This window comes from Oncorhynchus gorbuscha, linkage group LG08, assembly GCF_021184085.1.
Source record: "Oncorhynchus gorbuscha isolate QuinsamMale2020 ecotype Even-year linkage group LG08, OgorEven_v1.0, whole genome shotgun sequence".
In the NCBI taxonomy this organism is placed as follows: Eukaryota; Metazoa; Chordata; class Actinopteri; order Salmoniformes; family Salmonidae; genus Oncorhynchus; species Oncorhynchus gorbuscha.
This window is the reverse complement of record NC_060180.1, coordinates 50,258,923-50,274,188: the sequence shown is the minus strand read 5'-3', so window position 1 is coordinate 50,274,188 and position 15,266 is coordinate 50,258,923. Positions and strand designations below refer to the sequence as shown.

The 15,266-nt window shown below is 44.5% G+C and overlaps 1 protein-coding gene across 2 annotated transcripts in view; it reads right to left on the bottom strand.

Annotated features, from left to right (window-relative positions):
* LOC124041777 (solute carrier family 22 member 23-like) overlaps window positions 1-15,266 on the bottom strand; it is a 57,686-nt gene that overhangs the window by 22,868 nt on the left and 19,552 nt on the right. The gene's annotated exons all lie outside the window — the stretch shown is intronic.

Genomic DNA, 15,266 nt, shown 5'->3' with positions numbered 1-15,266 from the left:
ATGGCGGTATTGGAGCAGTGGCTTCTTCCTTACTGAGCGGCCTTTCAGGTTGAGTCATTATAGGACTTGTTTTACTGTGGATATAGATACTTTTGTACCCGTTTCCTCCAGCATCTTCACAAGGTCCTTTGCTGCTGTTCTCGGATTGATTTGCACTTTTCGCAACAAAGTACATTCATCTCTAGGAGACAGAATACGTCTCCTTCCTGAGCAGTATGATGGCTGCCTGGTCCCATGGTGTTTATACTTGCGTACTATTGTTTGTACAGATGAACGTGGTACCTTCAGGCATTTGGAAATTGCTCCCAATGATGAACCAGACTTGTGGAGGTCTACAATGTTTTTTTCTGAGGAGATTGGCTGACTTTTCATTTTCCCATGTAGTCAAGCAAAGAGCAACTGAATTTGAAGGTAGGCCTTGGAATCCATCCACAGATACACCTCCAATTGACTCAAATGATGTCAATTAGCCTAATCAGAAGCTTTTAAAGCCATGACGTAATTTTCTGGAATTGTCCAAGCTGTTTAAATCTTCTTACGGCTAGGGGTTCCGCCTCGACAACATTCCTCTGAAAAGGCAGAGCGCGAAATTCAAAAATATTTTAGAAATATGTAACTTTCATATGCAATACACCAAATTAAAGCTTAACTTCTTGTTAATCTACCCATCATGTCCGATTTCAAAAAGGCTTTACAGGGAAAGCACCCCATATGATTATGTTAGGTCAGAGCCTAGTCAAACACAGCCATTTTCCAGCCAAAGAGAGGAGTCACAAAAGGCAGAGAGATCAAATTAATCACTAACCTTTGATGATCATTAGATGGCACTCATAGGACATTATGTTATACAATGCATGTATGTTTTGTTCGATAAAGTTCATATTTATATCCAACAATCTCAGTTTACATTGGCGCTTTATGGTCAGTAATGTTGTGCCTCAAACATCCGGCAAATTTTCAGAGAGCCACATCAATTTACAGAAATTCTCATAATAAACTTTGATAAAAAAGATACAAGTATTAAGCACAGAAATATAGATATAAGTCTCCTTAATGCAACTGCTGTGTCAGATTTCAAAAAAGATTTTTAGGAAAAAGCAAACCATGCAATAATCATACACAAAAACAAGCCATGTTGTGGAGTCAATAAAAGTCAGAAATAGCGTTATAAATATTCAATTACCTTTGATGATCATCAGAATGCACTCCCAGGAATCCCAGTTCCACAATAAATGTTTGTTTTGTTTGCTAAAGTCCATCATTTATGTCAAAATAACAAATTTTGTTAGCGCGTTTGGTAAACAAATCCAAACTCACAAGACGTGGGCAAGTCCAGGCAAAACTTCAGACGAAAAGTTCAAAAAGTTATATTACAGGTCGTAGAAACATGTCAAACCAGAATCAATCTTTAGGATGTTTTTATCATAAATCTTCAATAATGTTCCAACCGGAGAATTTTCAAACCTTTGTCTTTAGAACCAACCTTTGTCTTTAGAATTGCAATGGAATGCAGCTACCTCTCGTGTGCGCGCATGATCAGCGCATGGCACTGCCAGACACCTGGTTGAATAAACTCTCATTCTCCCCCAATTCACAGTAGAAGCCTCAAACAAGGTTCTAAAGACTGTTGACATTTAGTGGAAGCCTTAGGAAGTGCAATATGACCCCATAGACACTCTATATTCAATAGGCAATGAGTTGAAAAACTACAAACCTCAGATTTCCCACTTCCTGGTTGGATTTGTCTCAGGTTTTTGCCTGCCATATGAGTTCTGTTATACTCACAGACATCATTCAAACAGTTGTAGAAACGTCAGAGTGTTTTTCATCCAATACTACTAATATGCATATATTAGATTCTGGGCCTGAGTAGCAGGAAGTTTACTCTGGGCATGCTTTTCATCCGAATGTGAAAATGCTGCCCCCTATCTCAAGCAGGTTAAAGGCACAGTCAACTAAGTGTATGCAAAGTTCTGACTCTGAATTGTGATAGTGAATTAAGTGAAATAAATCTGTCTGTAAACAACTGGAAAAATGAATCGTGTCATGCATAAAGTAACTGACTTGCCAAAACTAGTTTTGTTAACAAGAAATATGTGGAGTGGTAGAAAATTGTGTTTTAATGACTCTAACCTAAGTGTATGTAAACTTCCGACTTCAACTGTATACTTAACAATGTAAATGCAACAACAAACAAGGTTTTACTGAGTTACTGTTCATAAGAAAATCAGATTTAAATAAATTCACTAAATTCACTCTACGGATTTCACATGACTGGGAATACGGATATACTTTTTTTTAAGTAGGGGCGTGGATCAGAAAACCAGTCTCATGCAGCATGATACATCTCCTTTGCATAGGAGATCGAGTTGATCAGGCTGTTGATTGTGGCCTGTGGAATATTGTCCCAATCCTGGTCTTTTAATTTATTTTACAAGCCAGTTAAGAACAAACTCTTATTTTCAATGGCAGCCTAGGCGGTTAGGTCAGAGTGGGTTCAGGGGCAGAACGACAGATTTGTACCTTGTCAGCTCGGGGATTCGATCTTGCAACCTTTCGGTTACTAGTCCAACGCTCTAACCACTAGGCTACGCTGCCCACTCTTCAATGGCTGTGCAAAGTTGCTGAATATTGGAGGGAACTGGAACACGCCGTCGTACAAGTCGATCCAGAGCATCACAAACAAACTCCATGGGTGACATGTTTGGTGAGAAGGCAGGCCATGGGAGAACTGGAATATTTTCAGGCTTCCAGAAATTGTGTAGAGATTTATGTGACATGGGGCTGTGCATTATCACTCTGTCCACATCAGAAAACCGCTCGCCCACACAATGCCATACATGTGGTTTATGGTTGTGAGACCGGTTGGACAAACAGGCAAATTTTCTAAAACAACGTTGGAGAAGGCTTAAGCTAGAGAATTGAAAATGTAATTCGCTAGCAACAGCACATTTTAGAGTGGCCTTTTATTGTCCCCAGCACAAGGTGCACCTGAGTAAATGACTGCCGCTTAATCAGCTGCTTGATATACCACACCTGTCAGGTGGATGGCTTACCTTAGCAAAGGAGAAATGCTCAGTAACAGGGATGTAAACAACTTGAGAGGATGTGCACAACATTTGAGAGAAATAAGCTTTTTGTGCGTATGGAACATTGGACGGTACTGGGCAAATGTTACGTATCCAAAGGGTGCCCGTCCATCCTTTGGATACATCATGAAAGTTTGAGTCATGTCTCTGTACATTGAATAAAACTGAGTCAGCAATATGGGCCTATTACAGTATCAAACTATGGGATAGAAAGTCCCCATCCATCCATGACTCTGGGACTTTGATAGGGAGGGATATAGCCCCAGGGGAGAGGAAGGGGCCTAGTGGTGAGAGATAAGAATAAAGGGACAAAAGTTTGCAGAGCAGCCGGTGGGAATGTACACCCAGCACAAAAGTGAACTTTACCCTGCTCAGAGGAAGCACCGAGTCTCCACCATAACTCATCTAGAGCAGAGAGAGGGGAGGAAGGGAGAGGGGGGGAAGACGTGAAGAGAAGGACGGAGGGGGTTCCGTGGTAGCCCTCCCAGTGAATCTCTCAGCCAGTCAGATTTCCTCCTCTCTTCTGGCTGAGAAAAAAAACACCATTTATCCTGCCTAGACATCCTTATCCGTCTGAGAAATAGGGCTGATCTCAGCGCTCATTAATGTCTAGTGGGCCAGAGCTATACATCACTAACTGGTCCATGTTCCATTAAGCCTTTATTCAGCCTTTATTCAGCCTTTATTCCTTTGTGCCTCCATTCAGCAGAAAAAGATCCAAGTTTAGTCAGACGGTTAAACCTGTGTCCTCCGTGGCCCCTTCATTCTGCTTCAACTGATCCTAGTGCAACCCTAACTCATCCTAGTATAGTCAACTAGCTAAGTCGGGGTCCTCCATCCTTGCCTTCATCGTTCAGCTTTAACTCATCCGGTTACATTGTTGGGGGAATGGGGATAGTCTGGATAATCCGTCTGTAAATGCTCTACAGATGGTCACACCATCAACATACTATCTGTTGATAAGCAACTGCTTGTTAAGACCCATAGACAATCAATTAATGAAAAATATCAAATGACATGGAAGCTACAGTACAAGGATCCCAGACTCGTACATTCATCACCATGGGAGCGTCCTACATTCACCGACATGAACTCAAGTCTCAGCATGACCACAGACACGTTCACTCACTCAAACCCACCCCCCTCCATGTCTGTCTGCACATCAGTCTCTTCTCTCCCTCTGTACTGGGAGATTAAAGCTTGTGGATACAGACGGACGGTCACACACACACACACCAATTACCGACAGTCAATCTGTCTGAGCAGCAGAACCCAGCCATACATACTGCAGCAGGAAGGGGAACAGAGCTCAAATCCTGCCTGAATAAACCAGCTTTACTATCCCATCAGCAGAGGGGAAACAGACCAGGATAGAGCATGGCAAACAGGGGATACACCGTCAGAGTAGATAAGTGTTTTCCTGTGCATCTTCTCAGTTTCTCTGTGCAATGCTAAATGTCCAGCAATGTGGATGTACAGCAGATTCTTAACTGTACATTAGAGCTAGTAGGACTGTGTATGTAATTAAGTTGAAGTGAGTGCAGGCTCTAGTGTCTAAGTTGTAACTACACAGAATAATCGATACAGTCCAATAAGTGTTGAGAAGCATAAAGACTACAATACGTCAGACTGGAATGAATGGACTGATCAGATAGTCAATAGTACATTTCATTTAATGTCACTACTTCACAGTGATCAAGATGCAACCCTGCTCCTTTAGCAAAAAAACAGAGCAAGACCGTGATGAAGTCACCTCCTGATAAAAAGTCACAAGACTAGATTTCCCGGTGAGAAGATCACACGACCTTCATCTGGAGGTGTGGAAGTCTGAATAGATTAACAAATATGGTCACGTAGAGGACGCAGTGATTCAAAGTAACTGACTTAACTCATTCCATCTTTATAAACATGAGAGTATAGACGAGTTAAAGTCAATCATATACATCACAATTATTTTGAAGTTATTTCTTAATGAGTGTAAAAGTTGACAACTTAACCCTTTGTGAAATACAACCCAAGTGTATAAGGAAGTGTTAGGCATTTGGCAACAACATGTAGTCAAATCTGGATAATTCTACACACACAAACTTGTGATTCCCACTAGTACACAGGGCTGGGGCACTCCTAGTTAGCTATTTGGTGACATCATCAGCTCTACCAGCTCATCTCTCAGCAAGATGCCAGAGTCCTGAGACAACACGAGTATGTCCTGAGCGAGGCAGGCGGGGGCAAGCCTGGGGAACACACTGCAGCCAGAGAGTGATATCATCAATTATCGTCTGCTTAGACACTGTTCAACATCCCAGGATCACATGTGCTCTGGAATGATACAGTATGAAGCAACAAGCTAAGGCCTATGTTCAGGGTTGATATGATTTCTATGTGCTGTAGATATACAAAATACTGTGATCTCCCGAACACACGGTATACTATTGTGATTAGCCAAATGAATAGGAGTATGGTCGTCAACATTTACGATTCATTATGTTAAAATAATAAATTGGCAATGTTGGCAACTAAATTTATCCAATGACCTAGCTAAAATAAAGACTAGTTAAATAGTTCAATTCAAAATCACATCACAGGCTGGGAGAGAAGAAAAGTGACCTACATAGTTGGGGCAAGACAATGAGCTAACAATAACACAGAAAGAAACAAATCAAGCTAGCCAAGTCTACCCACTGCGCCTGAGCATAATAACCCTAGCAAAAATGCTAACATACCGTATTTCTACTGACGCTACAGCGCAAAAATGCTAACATACTGTAGGCCTCGTCAGTGATGGAACTCTGAGGTAGAAATACCACTGCATTTCATTAGTGATTCTGCTATGTTTTAAAAATAGGGTGGATATGGATGTGCTAGTCTTAATATGGCCCACTGCTTTGGAGTGCACACATCCTGGGCGTTGCAGGTAAATGCACACATTAGCACAGCAAACATTCACACTTGTGCCAGCATAAAAAAAAAGAGATTGAGAACATCAAATCCTCACCAAAATAGTAATAATGAGTCATCACATCAATAGTGAGCTATATTCCTATCCCTTGCTCCATTTGCCCCACCCTCAGTCTCTCTCTAGCGCGCTGCCTTTCTGTTTCTCCCAATACTCTCCCTCTCCCTTGTCTGGATGGTGATAGGGGTTGTGTCAGGAGCCTCACATCAGCCCTGTCCGAATCTGACAGGCCAGTGCAGCGAACAAAGGCATTTACACAAACCTCTCCCCTACCGGGGCTTACCACCCGCCGAAGAGCTCACTGAATGGCTGGCTGGCAAGCACTGGGGAGATCATTAAGGGAGGGGAAACAGAGAGGAGGTTGGTTATGTTCTCTTACTAACCATACCCTCAGTGTTTCCCCATGCAGGTACAGTAAAGCCCCTAAGCAGCAGCCAGTGCCCAAACATACCATGTCCAATACTTTCAGGCGGGGAATGACAGATGGAAGCTAGATGGAAGGGAGCACTTTTCCTACGTAATTAAAGGGGAATTACTGTCACACACTCCAGAGCCTTTTGAGTCACCAGGGTAAAACCCAAGTCACACAGAGAGTATGTCAATCAGCTCCATATAGTGCAGCACTGCGTCGTGTCTCTAGGTAAGATGAAACCACACTAAAAAAAGACACAGTAGCTTCCATGGTGGTTTCCATGGGGAAATACCGTTGTTGACAGTGAACCCTGCAAAGTTTTACCTGGATTACAGTCCCTCTGTCTAGATTGACGTTTGTGTACGATTAACAAAGCAAAAATAAGACCGACAAGATTATGACTACGCACTCACAGCCACACTTTAGGAGAAGGAAGAAGAAAGGATTCCATTGACGTGGGAAATCTTGGGAGTGCAAGGCAAGGTGACACAACCACGATGAAATACCTTTGGTGTATGGTCACTCCCTTGGTCCAGGCATGTACCGTTGACCTAGAACATTTCATTGACGTTACGCTAGCGCATTAGAGTCTATTCATTTACATTTCTGCCATATACACAGATGTGCCAACACTGCCCCGAAGCTCTGTCCAAACGTTAATAGGCTATGTCTCGCTTGCGATACGGTTTTGTAAGCGTTTTGGAACTTGACAATTCTTTCTTGCTGATGTGATGGCTAAGACTAAAATGATAAATTACCACAGATCTTTATAGGGTTAGGGTTCCCACGTGGCCATATTTCCATGTTAGAGCGCTTGTTTACGGAAGACAGAGGTGACCACCAGTTCTAATTAGCCATCTAGCATCTCCGAATACCCGTGTGTAACAAAAGAAGGATCCCAGAAAAAAAATAATGTAATGCTGTCGGCTGCAACTGGTTAAAACCAGTGTACACTGTGTGTGGAAAACATTAAGGACACCTGCTCTTTCCATGACATGGACTGACAAGGTGGTGAACCCAGATGAAAGCTAAGATCCTTTATTGAGGTCACTTGTTAAGTACTTGAAATTAAATTATGGGCAGAAAGACAAATTCAACTCCATCTTTCATCGAATCAGGTCAAAACCATTTGATGTTGGCAATTATTTTGTATGATTATTTCATTGGCAAAGTGGACAAACTTAGGCGGGAAATGCCAACAAACGAACAGTGAACAATTGTATTCATGCATAAAACAAAAATCTAATAATGAAAGAAAAGCAGTGCAATTTTGAATTTTGTAAAGTTAGTGTGGGAGAGGTGGAAAAATCAATCAATAATGACAAACCTCCTGGCATTGACAACTTAGATGGAAAGCAACTGAGGATGGCTGCTGTCTATAACCACTCCTATCTGTCATGTTTTTTTTATCTGAGCCTAGAGGAAGGTCGTTGTCCTCAGGCCTGGAAACAAGCCAAAGTAATTCCGCTACCCAATAGCAGTAAAGCGGCCTTTACTGGTTCTAACAGCAGACCTATAAGCTTGCTGCCAGCTCTTAGCAAACTGTTGGGGGGAAAAAAATGGTGTTTGACCAAATACAATGCTATTTATCTGTAAACAAATTAACAACAGGCTTTCAGCATGCTTATGGAGAAGGGCACTCAACATGTCCTGCAGTGACACAAATGACTGATCGGTTGAAATAAATTGATAAATAAGACTGTGGGAGCTGTACTGTTAGATGTCTGTGCAGCCTTTGATATTATTGACCATAACCGGTGGTTGAAAAGAACTGGTGTTATGGCTTTTCAACCTCAGCTCTGAATACACGATATGGCAATCTAATAGAACTCAAAGGGTTCTCTTTAATGGAAGCTTCTCTCATGTCATACATGTAACGTGTGGTGTACCGCTCTCTAGGCCAATGACCTGCCACTGGCATTGAACAAAGCATGTGTGTCTATGTATGCTGGTGATTCAACCATATACACATCAGTAACCACAAGCACAGTTAATGAAGTCCCTGAAACTCTTAAAGAGTTAACAGTCTGTTCTGGAATGTTTGGCCAGTAATAAACCGGTCCTGGACATCTAAAACTAAGAGCATTGTATTTGGTACAAATCATTCCTTAAGTTCTACACCTCAGCTGAATATGATAATTAAGGGTGTGGCTGTAGAACAAGTTGAGGAGGCTAAATTACTTGGCGTTACTTTAGATTGTGAACTGTCATGATCAAAACATATAGATTCAATGGTTGTAAAGATGGGGAGAGGTCTGGTCGTAATAAAGAGATCTGCTCTGCTTTTTTGACTCCACACTCAAAAAGGCAAGTTCCGCAGGCTCTAGTTTTGTCTAATCTTGATTATTGTCCAGCCTTGTGGTCCAGTGCTGCAAGGAAAGACCTAGTTAAGCTGCAGCTGGCCCAGAACAGAGCGACACATTTTGCTCTTAATTGTAATCAGAGGGCTGATATAAATACTATGCATGCCAGTCTCTCTTGGCTAAGAGTTTAGGAGAGACTGACTGCATCACTTCTTTTTATAAGAAACATTGTGTTGAAAATCCCAAATTGTTTGCATCGTCAATTTACGCACAGCTCTGATACACACTTATCCCATGAGACATGCCACCAGGGGTCTTTTCACAATCCCCGAATCCTGAACAAATTCAAGAATGTGTACAGTATTATATTGCTCAAATAAACAGCAACCCTGGTTTCAAAAAACAGATAACGCAACACCTTGCAGCACAACGCCTCTCCCATATTTGACCTAGATAGTTAGTGTGTATGCATTGATATGTAGGTTACCTGTGCCTTTACATTTTTTTATATAGTTCTGTCTTTGAGCTGTTCTTGTCTATTGATGGTCTGTATTGTTTCATGTTTTGTGTGCACCCCAGGAAGAGTAGTTGCTGCTTTTGCAACAGCTAAATGGGGATCCTAATAAAATACCTCCCAAAAATACACAGAAAAATGATATGAAGGGGAGGATACAGTTTAAAGGATTTTTAAGCCTTGAGAAAATTGAGACGTGGATTGTGTATGTGTGCAATTCAGAGGATGAATGGGCAAGACAAGATAAGTGCCTTTGAACGGGGTCTGGTAGCAGGTGCCAGGCACAACGGATTGGGTCAAGAACTGCAATGCTGCTGTGTGTATCATGCTCAACAGTTTCCTGTGTTTATCAAGAATGGTCCACCACCCAAAGGACAGCCAGCCAATGTGACCACTGTGGGAAGCATTGGAGTCAACATAAGCCAGCATGCCTGTGGAAAAGTTTACACCTTGAAGAGTCCATGCCCAGACAAATTGAGGCTTTTCTGGTGTGGGGACGACTACATATTAGGAAGGTGTCCTTAATGTTTTGTACACTCAGTGAATTTAGCAAATTTGAAATTATATTGATGTGATATGAAAGTAGAGGGATTTATGTTTCTACAACCGTATGGCAATTGAGAATCGATTCACGTTTAGATTGAGAATGACAGTTTTGGTTGCCAGAGCCAGTTACCTCTGAATAGAACATATGAAGTCCTTGGATATTATAAAGCAGTAGCCTACACTCCTTAACAGTACATCTTGAACTATCCTTGACCCAAATACTACATGGTTCTTCCCAGGTTCCCACACCACACGTCTCAGCTGTGTTGATATGAGAGTCTAGATACCTGGCATACACAATTCTTCAATTTGCCCTGAAAAATGTAGATGTTTTGTGAATATAACTTTTTTTGAAAGTCTAAATATGCCTATCCTGTACATAACAGTATTATGAATTTAGTGATATAGGGTTTGGATAACAACAGTGCCAATATCTGAAGAGAACCCGCATTAGTAGAGTTGTGGCAATACAGAAGGGAGATGCAGAATGTGACGTATACCGCCTCCACATTAAAAACAACAATATAGGCAACGGTATAGCTAAACTTAAATGACTTGACTAGCTGGTAAAAAATAAACAAAACGCCACCCATTCCATAGAGTAATTATTCCAAACTGTATTGGTTGTCATTTGCACAACTTGAATGGCGAGTTCAGACATAATCTAGACAAATCTGTAAAGCAAATATAGCACAGCCAAACCATGGGTATGCTACAAATCAATTATACCAATCACTCTAACTGCGTGATGACCGTGTGATAGTTTTAACAAGTAGACAGCCAATGTAGTCCCGACATAATGAATCCTCTCAGCACATAACCTTCATGGAAAATCCCCATATCCTTGCTCTGCCTCTCTGCTGTGTGTTCCTCAACAACACTGTCGGAGAATGAAATGCAGTCGGTTTGAACTCCAGGTTCGTACATAGTCTTTACCACCGTTGCCGGAGTGATTCAGTGGCACTCCTTAGAGTGTACGTACACTCTACAGTATTTACTCAGCAATCACTGGGATGGCAGTTGATAATAAGTGGAAAAACAGGATGGAGAAAGACAGGGCGGAGAGGTGGAGACTGGAGAGAGCGAGAGAAAAAGAGGGTGGAGGGGGACAAAAGAGTTGGCGAGACAGACAAGAGGGTGGGCCTTAATTTAATTGTGTCCATACATACACAGTATCTAGTCAGCATACAGTGAGACGACTTTGCGAAAGCTATGTAAACAAGCAACCGGTGAATGCAATTATCAAACACAAAACAACCTGACAGAAGGTCCCAGCCGTCTATTTTGGGAACACTGCGAGGCTTTTCAAGGTAGACGGTGTGGAGTAAATTAGAATGACAAGAAGGGGCCCCTGTCACGCCTTGGTCATTGTATCTTGTGTTTTGTTTATTGTTTGGGTAGGCCAGGGTGTGACATGGGTTTATATGTTGTATTTCGTATTGGGGTTTGTATTAATTGGGAGTGTGTATTATTAGGGGTGTGTCTAGTTAGGCTTGGCTGCCTGAGGCGATTCCTAATTGGAGTCAGCTGATTCTCGTTGTCTCGGATTGGGAACCGTATTTAGGCAGCCTGAGTGTGCATTGTATTTCGTGGGTGATTGTACCTGTGTCTGTGTTAGTCACCAGATAGGCTGTATTAGTTTCACTCTGTTGTTTTCGTATTTTCAGTTATTTCATGTACCGCTATTTTCTTCATTAAAAGTCATGAGTAACCTACACGCTGCATTTCGGTCTGACTCTCTTCAAACAGCAGACGAATAACATTACAGAATCACCCACCATTCACAGACCGAGCAGCGTGTGAACTGGCAGGAGCTAAAGGAGGACGATATGGACGGCAGAAGCAGGGATTATACGATGTGGGAAGAAATCGACAGGTGGGCGGCCGACCCAGAGCGAGTGCAGGAGCCCGCCTGGGATTCCCTACAGCAATGCGAAGAGGGCTATACACGTATGGAATCGAGAAGGAAAGCATTGCTATACAGAGCGAGAACCGAAGGTAACGGGGGAAAGCGCAAGTATGAGGAGGCAGCACGGCGACGCGGTTGGAAACCGGAAAGTCACCCCAAAAAATTTATTGGGGGGGGGGCTTAGGGAGAGTATGGCTGAGTCAGGAGATAAACCTGAGCCAACTCTCCTTGTTCATCGTGAGGAGCCAAGGAGGAGACCTGAGCCAGTGTTAGAGGTGAGCGAAGCAGAGACTGTGAAGGAGTTAATGGGGAAAGTGGAGTGGAGAGTAATGAGGGAGTTGCTAGCTTGGTGCTATAGATATAATATTCGTCCGACGGATCGTGTCGGGGATTTAATAGCACCTGAGTTAGCGCTCTATACTCAACCGGAGGTGCGTGTTAGTCAGCTGGTGAAGTTGGTGCCAGCCTCACGCACCAGGCCTCCTGTGCACATCCCTAGCCTTGCACGTCCTGTGCCTACACTGCTCTCAAGATCTCCAGTACGTCTTCACGGTCTAGCCCATCCTGTGCCACCTCCACACACCAGTCCTCTGGTAGCAGCTCCCCGCACCAGGCTTCCTGTGCGTGTCCTCGCGCCAGTACCAACAGTTCCAGCACCACGCACCAGGCCTCCAGTGCGCCTCGCCTGTTCAGCGCAGCCAGAGCTTTTCTCCTCTCCTGCGCTGCCGGAGTCTCCTGTCTGTCCAGCGCCACCAGTGCTACCAGTCGGCCCAGCGCGTCCAGTGCGCCTCGCCTGTTCAGCGCAGCCAGAGCTTTTCTCCTCTCCTGCACTGTTGGAGTCTCCCGCCTGTTCAGATCAGCCAGAGCCTTTCTCCTCTCCTGCGCTGCCGGAGTATCCTGTCTGCCCAGCGCTGCCAGTCGGCCCAGCGTCACCAGTCTGCCAGGATCCGCCAGAAGTGCCAGTCTGCCAGGATCTTCTAGATCGGCCAGACAACCCGAGTCATCCAGGTCCACCAGCCAGCCAGGATTTACCGGAGCCTACTACCTGCCCGAGCTGCCCCTCAGTCCCGAGCTGCCCCTCTGTCCCGAGCTGCCCCTCTGTCCCGAGCTGCCCCTCTGTCCCGAGCTGCCCCTCTGTCCCGAGCTGCCCCTCTGTCCCGAGCTGCCCCTCTGTCCCGAGCTGCCCCTCTGTCCCGAGCTGCCCCTCTGTCCCGAGCTGCCCCTCTGTCCCGAGCTGCCCCTCTGTCCCGAGCTGCCCCTCTGTCCCGAGCTGCCCCTCTGTCCCGAGCTGCCCCTCTGTCCCGAGCTGCCCCTCTGTCCCGAGCTGCCCCTCTGTCCCGAGCTGCCCCTCTGTCCCGAGCTGCCCCTCTGTCCCGAGCTGCCCCTCTGTCCCGAGCTGCCCCTCAGTTGTGGGGATCAGGGTGAGGACTATTAGGCCATGGTCGGCGGAGAAGGTGGATTATCCTAGGACGCGAAGGGGAGGAACTAGGACATTGATGGAGTGGGGTCCACGTCCCGAGCCAGAACCGCCACCATGGACAGACGCCCACCCGGACCCTCCCTATGCTCTTGAGGTGCGTCCCGGAGTCCGCACCTTAGGGAGGGGGTTCTGTCACGCCTTGGTCATTGTATCTTGTGTTTTGTTTATTGTTTGGGTAGGCCAGGGTGTGACATGGGTTTATATGTTGTATTTCGTATTGGGGTTTGTATTAATTGGGTGTGTATTATTAGGGGTGTGTCTAGTTAGGCTTGGCTGCCTGAGGCGATTCCTAATTGGAGTCAGCTGATTCTAGTTGTCTCGGATTGGGAACCATATTTAGGCAGCCTGAGTGCGCGTTGTATTTCGTGGGTGATTGTACCTGTCTCTGGGTTAGTCACCAGATAGGCTGTATTAGTTTCACTCGTTTGTTGTTTTCGTATTTTCAGTTATTTCATGTACCGCTATTTTCTTCATTAAAAGTCATGAATAACCTACACGCTGCATTTTGGTCTGACTCTCTTCAAACAGCAGACGAATAACATTACACCCCCTGGCTCTGCCCCCCTTCTGTTCCACCCCCCGCACCTCAACCACAAGACTAGTTATCAGGACGTTATCATCTCCTCCTCCTCCACCCCACCCTCTCCTCGCTAGCTGGGTAAATGCATTTCAGCGTAAATGAGCGCCAGGACCGACTGGAACGGCTTTCTAGGGCAGATTATCACTCATCAAACCTTTACTGTGGAGAGAAAAGGTCACAAGGATTCATCTCTCTGACTGTTATGGAGTGTACAGTACACAGTCCCAGTGAAGCACTGCAGTGTGCAAGGCCAGTGGAGCGGACAGGTTATCACCTTGCCACCTCCTCTATTTCCATCTCAGTATCTGTCACTCAGTCTATTGGTTAACAGTAATGAGAGGACAAACCAAGGAAGTGAGCTTGATTTAGAAAAACTGCACTCATTTCAAAGCTGTTCTGCACTTGTTGGGAGTGCTTCGGAGGGACTTCCAAAAAGTGGAAAGTCAGCAATTCTCTGCCAGTTGATACCTCCTCAGAAGGAAGTCACACCCTTTAAAATAGAAGCTGTATGCTATCCGAGGCTACATTTACACTGAAAGGCACTTTGATCAAGGGTATTTGGCGCCACAGGAACACAAGCAAAGTCAAGCTGGGATGACCTTTAAAAAAAATATTAAAAACATTTAGATAACTTTCCACTCAGTCTACCAGTAATATGATGTCGTCTTTCCTAGAACTATAACCCAGATCAAAACAAACTTAGTGTAACTGACCCCATCAAAAGGGTGAGCTTGACACAGCTCTGACAGTGTTCGGTGTAATAGACCAGACAGGCTGCAGGTACCTTATTGCTGCTTTGCCTCCCTCTGTGTTTAGTACATATTCAACAGCCTCTGACCCTCTGCTGACCCTCCACAAACATGACCCACATTGGAAAGGCTAGGGCTGCGTCTGAAGTGGTACTCTGTTCCCTATATAGTGTGCTACTACTGACACAGAGCCCTGGTTCAAAGTAGGGTACTATATAGAGAATAGGGTGCCATTTTAGACACAACTTAGGTTTCCACACAGGTACTTATACTTGCAGTCATCGCTATCAACGCAGAGGCCTGGTGGAAATGGGGATGAGTGACAACACAGATCGATAGCTAGGTCCTATGGAAGCTGCTGCAACAGCATCTACATAACCCACATAGGAAAGGCAGCGTCTCTCTCTCTGTGGGGTGATAGGTTTCCACAGCTCCTTCTGAAACGCTTGCAGTCCTCTCCAGTGATACAGGGGCCTGTCCTAACAGTTTACAGGCAACTAGAACGAACAGCAGCTGTTGGAAAGAACACACCCCTCACACCATATTTACACCTCGTCACTAGGGTTTCCCCTAATCTGGGTCCCAAATGGCACTCTATGCCCTACTGTACATAGTACACCACTTTTAACAAGAGCCCTAGAGAATAGGGTGCCATTTGGGATGTAGCCCCTAGTCAGGTAATATGGCCCTACTCATAGTCATAACACCATCTGTTGATATATAGAATC